At 36.8% G+C, this 10,919-nt stretch overlaps 2 pseudogenes; both read left to right on the top strand.

The window, feature by feature from the left end:
- The first annotated feature begins 927 nt into the window (after nucleotides 1–927).
- On the top strand, nucleotides 928–5,717 carry LOC147786507 (uncharacterized; annotated as a pseudogene).
- Nucleotides 5,718–7,685: 1,968 nt separating this feature from the next.
- LOC147786506 (uncharacterized) lies at nucleotides 7,686–8,478 on the top strand (annotated as a pseudogene).
- Nucleotides 8,479–10,919: the final 2,441 nt, after the last annotated feature.

Here is a 10,919-nt window from a genome sequence, read left to right as displayed (position 1 = left end):
TGTTATGCCTTACTAAATTCCTCCCCAAATTGATTGCTTTTGAATTTATTTCTAATTTCTTCTTTTCCACAACTCTATCCTATCTTCATTCTTCCACTTCCATCAAAATCATTACTCAAATCTAAACTTTATTCCAATAGTGAGCTTCAAAAGTAACTAAGATTTAAAGACAAAAAAAAAGTTTCATATTTTACTATTTTTTTAATCTTTAGTTTGGAATGAAATTGTAACGGTTTAGGTCCACCCTTAGTAGATATTGTCGTTTCTGTGCTTCCCCTTTCCATTGTATTTTGTATTTCGTGCTTTCCCTTCCCCTTTCCTTTGTATTTCCCTTTCCCTTTCTGTGCTTTTCATTGTAACAGATATCATAGAAATTAATTGTATTTTGTTTCAAAATACCTTTGAACTTTCACAAGTTTCATTATTACCGTTTAACTAAAGAAAATATTACCGTTAGTATATGGGCGAAAACCATTAGAACCTCATTTGAAAAAAAATTAATGAACTTTTAAAAGTTGCATTAATATTCTTAATTTTTTATCAGGGTTGTCATTACATGCATCATAACACATCTAACATGTGAGGAAAACATCTATATTTTAAACATTTCATAAAAAGTTGGCATGGACTTAAAATACAAAATAAATACCTTAAAACAATATAGTCATAAATAGCAGAAAATAAACATCATAAATTAAATAGAATAAATCAAGGCCTAAACTAACTGAACAGCTACCAATAGACTTAAATGTACCCTGACACTCCTTTCATGACTTTTATCAAGACATCATCATCCGTCCATGATGACTTACTTTTACCTGAAAAATAACCACATTATTAGGATCAGAAAATACAAACACATGTTATATGATGAAACCTGTCCTTTTAAAAAAACATGGCATGGCCTACTTTCCTACACACGCGTACATGGACCCACCAGGCAGGTTTGTATACCCCTGAGCCTAGCTCGTCGGGCTAGCATTTGTTAACAAGCTAACATCATGACGAACATAAATGTCCTAAGGTATGTGTCCGCACCAATCATAACAAGAAAGTATCCCGATGCATATGACACAAAAAAATCTATAAGGTCCCCATAACTTAAAATCATGACATAAATTTATGATACAAGTCAAACCTCCATTCATTTATAGCATATGAGTCCACACATAATTCTTGTCAAACCTTTTGTACATAACATAGCTTACATAATATGGTTTACGAAAGTTTATGCATCATAGGTTAGCAATATTATATGATATTACTACCACATGACATAGTCACACTATAAAAGAACCTATAAACATGGCATAACATAGTACAACTGTAACACCCCTAATTTTCTCTACCCTAATTAACGACGTTACCTTATACTCGCCTAATCAACAGGACAAGCGTTCACGTGAGACAGTCTCAATATCGACAATGCATTCATTAATTTAAGCAATTCATACCTAAGGAAAACAATAACGACAACCTAGCCTAGAAGTAATCAACAGAGAACTAGAGAAAACAATCGCAAAACTATGAACCCAAAAGAATCCAACAAGGCGCCTATGACACTACAAACTCTCCTCAAGATTTCCATGGCCCTTCGCATCATCCACCGTCAGCCGTACATGGGAGCCTTGCCCTTACCTGAAAATAGGGGTAGCACGTGGCTTGAGTATTATATAAAATACCTAGTAAGTCGCCCCACTGTTGGGGTTAAGCATATAATCATACATCCGGATACAAGCAGTCGCACACAATACACATACATGACGCATACAATACACATACATGACACACACAATACACATACATGACGCCCATAACATCCATACATGTCGCACACAAGAACCATACATGCCGCACACAAGAACCATACATGCCGCACACAATAACCATACATGCCGCACACAATAACCATACATGCCGCACACAATAACCATACATGCCGCACACAATAACCATACAGGTCGCACACAATATTACAGGAAAGAAGCTGAGAGAGGTGGGGGGGGGGTCTGTCTTCCATTCCTTTCCATGGCCTTAGGCCCTTGCTTTGTCCGGGCGGGGGTGGATGCATGGTACTTTCCCACACATGGCCCACGTGTGTGACTGTGGGCCCACCAGGCGAGCTCGCAAGCGAACTCCCTGGGCCTGGCTTGGTCGGGTATGTATGACGTACAATACCGGACGCCACGGACAAAGGAGGGCCTGCATGATATCGTGGCGAACACAACATCGAAAATACGCGTCCATACCATCAGTAGCCTATCGGGGGAGTGCCCTAGGTACATAACCATATTGTGTACAGGTTCTTAAGGTTTACCTCCATAGCATTACACCTACAACGTTCCATCCCCTCATCGCATTACATAGCATAACTGGGTCAACATCGAGCAAGCATATCATAGCATACTAGTCATCTCATTCATGGCATGCGGGGTTCTCATTACAATCATGAGGTGTCAATCAAACTCATACATACAGAGTAGCAAACAGTGTCACAACCATCATATACATGAACATGACATACATAGTTTCACTGCAAGAATCACATACATAAACATGGCATACATAGTATTTCGCTGCAAGAATCACATACATAAACATGACATATATAGCATTTCGCTGCAAGAATCACATACATAAACATGACAACCTCCTTGGCCTTGGCCGAAGTCACCCACAACGCTAACTCCAGCGCCTAACTACCTCCTATAAGATAACATGATATGCTTAGAGCCCTTTCACAACTATCCCTTATGCCTAGCTACCAAGGTACGTCCCTATCGCAAGCTATTTTGTCAAAATGGAGTTTGACCTCAGACGGTTGAAACAGGATGGGAATGGCTCCAGAAGGGTCGAAAACCTAGGAATCGGTATACTATTTGGATGTCGAGCCGCCCAGCCGCGCCACCAAACCGCGCCTAGCCGAGCCGGAAGTTCGCGGAGCCGCCGAGGGTCGATCCACGCCTGCCGCTTCGTCTTCCTCGTCCGAAAGTCCCGACGGCCCTAATCGGAGAGTTTGGCTACTGTCGCCGGTGGATGCGTCGTCGTTCGTCCGTTCTCCGGTGGCGCGTCTGGCTCCCCTTGCTCTGAAGTACACTGGCGTCCCCTTTTACCATAAGGAGGCAGCCACTCCTAGGGTTTAACGGAGCCTCAATGGATCCCGCCGAAAATGCAATTTTCGGCAGTTTTTTTTTCTTTTTTTCTTTCTTCTTCTCTCTCCTTGTAAGGTGTATCGTTACAACAACTGTCACACCCTAAATTTTGAGGCGCCAAAATATCGAGTGTGACTCGAAGTTTATGCAGGACATGATGGAAGTAAGAGAAGACCGAAGATAAATCGCCATAAATTTTTGCGCAAATTGAAACTTTACAAAATTAACCACAATAGTGGGAAAAAAAATCAAAGAATGTACATGGAATGTGCATTTAAAAGGGGAAAAGAGCAGAGGTACACTATGTTAAAAGGAATGTGGACTATGAACTCGTGGGGAGCACCCCCAAAGAAAAAAATATATCTAGTAAGCAACCTAACAGATGACCACCCGTTAATCCTAGAATTTAGGCTTGTTGCCCTTGCTGTGCATAAACTTGTATCACATTAGGCTTCGCAGTGGTGTTTGGTGCTTGGAGTTGAGGCGCTACCTCAAGTACACTCTCACATATTAGGTGGGGACAACATGGTGAGTGCTAGTCTGCTCATCATCCATGGGAGGTAGCTGGTGAACCCATCCTACAGACCATGGAGTCGCCCAAGGTCGGGGCACTACCCCCTATACATACCAGCTCTGTTGACTACTTGCATGATCAACGCCTACCATAGGTCGAATCCTCTACTCAACATAGTGCAACTAAACTCTCTCACTCAGGTCACAAAATCCTAACCGGCCTAACACCTAGCTCAACGATACTAAACCAGAGCGGAAAGGGGCATGGAGACTCCTCGACGCCGCACCATCTGCTATTGGCCTACGTAGTACCTTAATTCCCTTTGGAGTTGTCATGGTGATTGTCTAAGTCTCTAGGCCGGTTTGGCAGCCTTGATGAAGGTCCACATCTTCAGGTAACACGATTCCAACGTCCAAGTCTGGTTCGGTCAGGAGCACGGGGTCTCATGCCCTAAATTAGTGACATTATGACATAAATACACATGCAAAACTCATAACAAAAACTCCTTTGTACACAAGAGGTTCAAAATATACAAAGATATCAACCGTTATGTCGTTGTGTAACTTAAAACAGCTAATGGTTGGTCTGATGCTAGTTCCACAAGCCTTCTTGAACTTTTGTATGACATGCTTTCAATGGATAATGTCATTCCAAGATCTATTTATGAAGTTATAAAATTGTTCAAGGAATTTGATTTAGGCTACCAAAAAATATGTGCATGTTATGTGTCGACGATTGTTGTCTATTTAGAAATGAGAAAGAAAAGTTAGAAAGTTGTCTACATTGTAATACTTCAAGGTGGAAAGTTGATTGACAAACAAATGCAATCAAGCAAGGTATACCTGCTAAGGTATTAAGATACTTTCCTACCATTCCGCGAATTAAATGAATGATTTAAAATATATGAAGTGGGTGAAAGTTTATGATGGCATTCTCAACATAAAAGTACTAATGGAATGATTCGACATCCAGTTGATTCTGTTGCATGGGAGTTCGAGTTGATTCAAAAGTGGCCTGAATTTTAGATTAGGCCTTGCTACAAATGGTTTTAATCCATTCTCCAACATGAGCCGTCGATATAGTTGTTGATCAGTCATCATGCTTTTTACGTATAACTTGCCTCCTTGGTTATGTATGAAAAAGGAAAATACAATGTTAACATTGTTGATTTCTTGCCCTAGACAACTAGGAAATGATATTGATGTCTACTTACAACCTCTTTTGGAAGATGTACAACATCTATGGAAAGGAGTACAAGCCTATGATATTGTAAGTGAAACATATTTTAGTCTAAAAGCAATTCTCATGTGGGCTATAAATGATTTTCCTGCATATGGAAATCTTGTTGGATGCACCACAAAAAGTAAATAGGTATGTCCAATTTGTGGAGATAATACTCCGTCTCTTTGGTTGAAGAATGGAAAAAAGTATTCATATATGGGTCATAGGCGATTCTTGTCAAAGTTGCATCAATATCGAAGGAAAAAAACATAGTTTGGTGGTCGAACTTACCTACCTCCTGCTCCACATACATTGTCGAAGTTTGAGAAGAAATTATTTTGTTTAAGGTTGTATAATCTAAAGTTTCCTGATGGATACAATTCCAACATTTCAAAGTGTGTATCATTACAAGATTGTAAAGTGATGAGAATGAAGTCTCATCTTTGTCATGTATTGATGCAACAACTTTTATCTACCGTGCTTAGAGGCTTGCTCCCAAAAGATCCAAGACATGAAGTATATAGGCTATGTTCATACTTTAATAGACTATGCCAACGTGTCATTGATAGAGAAGTTATGTTACACCTTGAAAAAAAGGTAGTTGACATTTCATGTCTTCTTGAAAGGTATTTTCCACCTTTCTTCTTTGATATAACGATACACTTGTTAATCCATTTGAGACGCGAAACTTTTATATGTGGCCCTGTTCAATATCACTTGATGTACCCATTCAAAAGGTGAATTATTTGTTTCTTATATCATGTTGGTAGTAATTGTGGTCATCTTTGTAATCTTTATGTCTTATTTAGATAGAAAGTATTGAAAAGTGATGTATGGAACAAAGCACAACCAGAAGGGTGCATTGTAGCATGCTAGATGTATTTGTGGAGTTTTCAAAAAGGTATTTTAAACACTCTTGAAGTTGCACATAATCAACATCGTAATCAAGAATATGAAAATGACGTTATTCTAGAAGGTCGTCCTATCAACTGGGACTTCAATTACATTACCCGATAATGTACTAGAAAATGCACATCGATATGTCTTATTCAACGCAGCAATGGTGGAACCATTTATCTAGTGAGTTAAGTTGTGTACCATTTATTACTTGTTTATATTGGAATATATTTGATATAGCCCTAATGCTTTTTTCTCTCATTTTCACGATATGGTTAATAGTATATTTGATATATTTATCTTATTTGGTTGGTAGAATATTTTCTCTTATTTTGATTTAGTTTGTAGTTTGTATTCTTTTTAAACTTTGTGAACATTAATGAAAATTGGATTTTCGATACGTTTCTCATTCTTAGATCAGAAGAGGACGACGGATGAATTGAGATCAACTTCCACGAGATATATCATCCTTTTAAGCCCACATCTCAAAATTTTTAATTTATGGTCTCCATTGTCCTTGATTGAGCACCTCAAATTATCAATATTTTTTCTCTCAACAATAAAATCAACAACATATTCATTATCAAGATGTTTGTGGCCAGCTATCTAGATTTTGTTATCACTAGCCTCCTAATCTCAATTTGGATCTTGAATTGGCTACAAAAATTCTCAATCATTCTCGTGGATGGAGAACTGTGGTTGACAAACTATTCTCAATCGTCCAACCTACGTTATAAGCATCTTCATATTTCTCACAAAAGCTCAAAGGTGGCATGTTCAAGATGTTCGTATTTTCTTTCACAACCTCTCAAGTGATTCAGAACACCAATCTTGGTGTTCTTAAATCACAAAATTTCCTTTACGCCAGAATCAGCTAAATCTAGCTTCAAAACTTTAGATGCTTATTTAACACATGCTTATTACATTCATCACTCTGATCGGCCAGTATATTCACTTTGTTCCAATCAAATTAAATGGGATAAATTACCAACCATGGAGTAAATCATTTATGCATGAACCAAGAAGCAGCTCTTCAAGTTCCAAGATACATCAAAGACGGTCTATTTCTGGGTTTTGCATCTTTTTCGAAAATTCAATAATTTTTTGGAAGTCTAAAAAGCAAACTAACATGTCCAAATCATGTGGGTTTTGCATGTTACCAATAAATTCAATTATTTTTGGAAGTCTAAAATAACAAACAATTGTTTCAAATTTTGCATCGGGTTGGAAAATTCATTTATTTATTAGAAGTCTAAAAAGCAAATCAACTTGTTAAGTTTTGCATCTTCTTCGAAAATTCATTTATTTATTGTAACTCTAAAAACCAAACCAATATGTCCAAATGATCAACCAATACTTGTTTAGAGTTAACTTGGGAGATATTTTCACTAATGGGAAGACAACAATTTAATTTTCTGAAAGACAAGTTAGGTATTATTAACTTACACTCTCCAACAACAATTTAACTTCTTGACCGACAAATTGGGTGTTATTGACTACACTCTCCAACTCTCCAACTTGAGGGGAGTAAAAACAAGTCGGGTGTTGTTGACACACTCTCCAACTTGTTGGGTGTTATTGACATACACTTTCCAACTTGAGGAGGAGTATTAGGAATATAAAAGAGTATTGGGATATATTATGATTTTTTCTTTATTTTCATATTTGGTTAATTGGTTAATAGTATATTTGGTATATTTTATCTCATTTTCAAGATTTTGTTAGTATAATATTTTTTCTTTATGTGTAGGATTTAGTTTGTATTTTGTATTCTATTTAAACATGGTGATCATTAATAAAAATTGGACTTTCCATCCCACTTATGTTTCTCATTCTTAAGAGTTTAATATAAATCAATATTAAATTGTATTTCATTTGGTCAAACGCATATAGATGAACTCATGATCTTAGATCAAAAACTAGTAAAAGATTCTAGTCTACTTTCGATGATTCATGCAAAACAATTTTCATCATATTTAAAATCTAAGGTAATGTAACATACTATTCCATGAACCAATGAATGTGTAAAACTACAACATAATCTAATTAACAAGGTTATTTTTATGTTTAATAGATTCAAATAGATTCATCCGGTATACTTTACTCTGACTTGTTAAAATGGCTTGCAAATAGAGCAAGAAAATGTGCAATGTCTTACATTAGGTACATCATTAATGGACAACGATTTCACATAAAGAGTGAAAAAATTAACCCAAAATAGTATTGTTTCTGTAGATGTAGCTACATTGTGTAGATCTAGTGCAAAAGATAAATCGTAAGTTATGAACGTACTTGCTTACCATGAGGTGTTACAAGAAATCATCTTGTTAGATTATTTTGCCTACCAACTTCCAATCTTTAAATGTGATTGGGCAAATGTCCGTAATGGAGTAAGAGTTGAGGAAGGGCTCACTCTTGTTAACTTGCATCAAAGTCAAAAGTATATTTGTACGTGAGCCTTTCATCTTGGCCTCACAAGCCAAACAAATGTTTTATGTGGGAGAAAATGATACCTCAAATTGGTATGTCTTATTAAAAGGACCACACAAAGAATTTCATGACTTTGATATGTACGATCATGAATATGCTGATACCATGGTTGTCAATGAACAAATTCTAAATACATTGGAAGACATTGATGAAAATGATGAGATCACTTATGCAAGAGAAGATTGTGAGGGCGTTTTTATTTGATGAACAATTTGGGATATTAGTATAAATATTTTTTGTGAACAGATTATACTCCATATATTATATTTATTTTGTGATGGTCTTTTGCGATTGCATTCTTGATTTTATTTTCATTTAGTGCATAATGATTATCTATTAATTTTTGTTTCACGTTCGAATGGAGGGAGATAAGGTACTACCTCAAATATTGTCTAAAAGTCACCAGAAGAAAAAAGTCTCATCATACTAAACATTTGAAAAAAGTATGGGGGATATTGATATTACTCTACTTAAAAAGTGTAGACGTAGAAAGATTTGTAGTGATGGAAATGTTGCATGACCACAAATTACAAGTTGAAACCGTTGAAGGAGAAAAATCAATTGTACCTAATCACAATCAGAATATTTGCTCCTCTAAAGGATATTAATGTGCATAATCTCCCTATTATTGCCCTCCTTGAACCCTTTTCACCTAACGATAACGGGAAGACACTAAAACCTAATCATACTTGAGAAGACACAATATTAGCAATCCGTAGACAAATATAAGTTTATAAGGAAAATAGAATTGGAAAGGAAGATCAGTAATTAGTGGAAACCCCCATGAAACAACAACTCTATAAAAAAGAAAGAGAGATCCTACAACGATGAAGACAATAGCTATTGATGGACAATCCAGAGTGAAACTTGTTTTTAATGAATATGACAACCTATAGGGGATGAATATGTAGGATTAACTTCTTTTCTTGGTCCATTTGTAAGAGAGGTTATACGTGTGGCCTTAGAGAATCACAAGAAATTACCTACAAGGCTAAAATTAGTGTTACAGAAGTCTAGCGTATGAAGTTATTTTAATTCATTTTAATAAAGATGGAGGCATAAAAGGTCTATGACCAACAAAGACAATGTATTAACAATAAATTAGTATGGGAAAGTAGATAGGAGAGAGAAAATTCAAGGAGGAATATTGGCTAAATGTTGTACGATGACTTAAGTATGTACAAAAGAGAAAGAATACAGGGAATAAAGAAATTACATTTTGAGAGCCCGGGGTATAAATATAGTTTCAATTTATTAAATATAGTTTCCAAAGATTTAATCCTACGAGATATAATCTAACAAATATATCTCTATCAAATCTTTACCAAATATCTATTATATATATCTCGATAGGCATCAAGCTCCATATCCCAACAATCTCCACTTGGAGACTGATCCAGTCAACCCAACAATCTCCCACTTGTAGACTGATACAGTCCACCAAGAATTTCATTCTCAATCTGTATCATACCACTTCAGGCTTTGCACAACCTCAATGTTTCAACATCAACACAAAATGTTTGTTGGATTCCTTGTACCCTCTATCTTCTCCAAACACATCACCATCTTCCACTGACTTCCAAGTGAAATGGTATCTCCTTCTGTGTTTTGTCTTGGAATGATAGACTGGGTTCCTCACCAACTGCATAGCACTCTAACTATCTACCTAATGAATCTTCTCACGCTGCTTCTTGTCTAATTCTTCTAGATAGTCTATCATCCATATCATCTCCTTTCTAGCTTCACCTATTGCCACGTACTCAGCCTTAGCAGATGAAAGAGCAACGCATTTTTGAAGCCTAGACATCCCATCATCCATGGCTTGCTCCCACTTGGTTGTATCCTCCAATTGTAGGGTCTCATCAAGGGGCTTTCTTTCCCCTTCATCAGTCACTAACCGATAGTGTAAAGAAGGTACATACCTATCTGGTACTATGATGGCTCTGGATGGTTTTTTTTAACACCTGCTCAGGTGTCACTTGCTCCGCTTATGGTTCTTTAGCAATAGTCTCAAGAGTTTCTTGAGTATCAGGTACAACATCTCTAGATGAATCTTTCAGCAACTCAACCTCAACTCCCACTTGCTTCACCTCTAGTTCTTCAGCAATAGTCTCAGGAGTTTCTGGAGTATCTGCTACAATATCACTAGATGAATCTTTCAGCAACTCAACCTCAACTCTTACTTGCTTCACCTCTGGTTCCTCAGCAACCGTCTCAGGAGTTTCTTGAGTATCTGCTACAACATCACTAGGTGAATCTTTCAGCAACTCAACCTCAACTCCAACTTGCTTCGTTATCTTGATACTTTTCTTCAATTCTCTAACAGTCTTTGTGAAGCTAACTCGTTTCTGTTTGCTCATAATGCAGTTCTCACAAGGACTCATATCAAAGATTTCAAACCTTCTAAAACTTATTCCGTAGCCAACATCTTCATTCTTTTAACACTCATATATCCAAGTCTATTATACCATAGATTTGAATTGGAAGCACTCTCAGCAACAACAGCTATGTTCATACACCTAGCAGTGGTGTATAAAGTTCTAGATTTTGTGCCACGTGCTACCACCATAGCACCCTTCACAATCTTCCACAAACTCTTCCCAAACTTTGTTGTATAACCTGTGCTATCCAACTGACCAATAAAT

The sequence above is a fragment of the Cucurbita pepo genome, chromosome 20 (genome assembly GCF_057944985.1).
Source record: "Cucurbita pepo subsp. pepo isolate OVF chromosome 20, ASM5794498v1, whole genome shotgun sequence".
Classification (NCBI taxonomy): Eukaryota; Viridiplantae; Streptophyta; class Magnoliopsida; order Cucurbitales; family Cucurbitaceae; genus Cucurbita; species Cucurbita pepo.
Note: the sequence above shows the minus strand (reverse complement) of the source record. Positions and strands in the feature narration are given on the sequence as shown.